Here is a 314-nt window from a genome sequence, read left to right on the forward strand (position 1 = left end):
TAAATATGTTCTTGATGACTTCCAAATGCGTATTGCCAGCCCAGGCCTCTTCCCTGAACTTTGAGCTCACAACTTAACATTTCCACTGGTATGTTTCATGGGCATCTTAAACCTCACATGTTCAAAACTAAACTTGTTAGCCACGCATGGTGGCTCACACCCGTAGGCCCAGCTACTAGGGAGGCTGAATTGGGAAGATCGCTTGAACCCAGGAGTTTGAGGCTGCAGTGAGCTATGATGGTGCCACCGCACTTCAGCCTGGGCAACACAGTGGGACCCTGTCTCTAAAAAACAGAACTAAACTAAGCTTGACT

The sequence above is a fragment of the Propithecus coquereli genome, unplaced genomic scaffold (genome assembly GCF_000956105.1).
Source record: "Propithecus coquereli isolate 6110/MARCELLA unplaced genomic scaffold, Pcoq_1.0 Scaffold162, whole genome shotgun sequence".
NCBI lineage: Eukaryota > Metazoa > Chordata > Mammalia > Primates > Indriidae > Propithecus > Propithecus coquereli.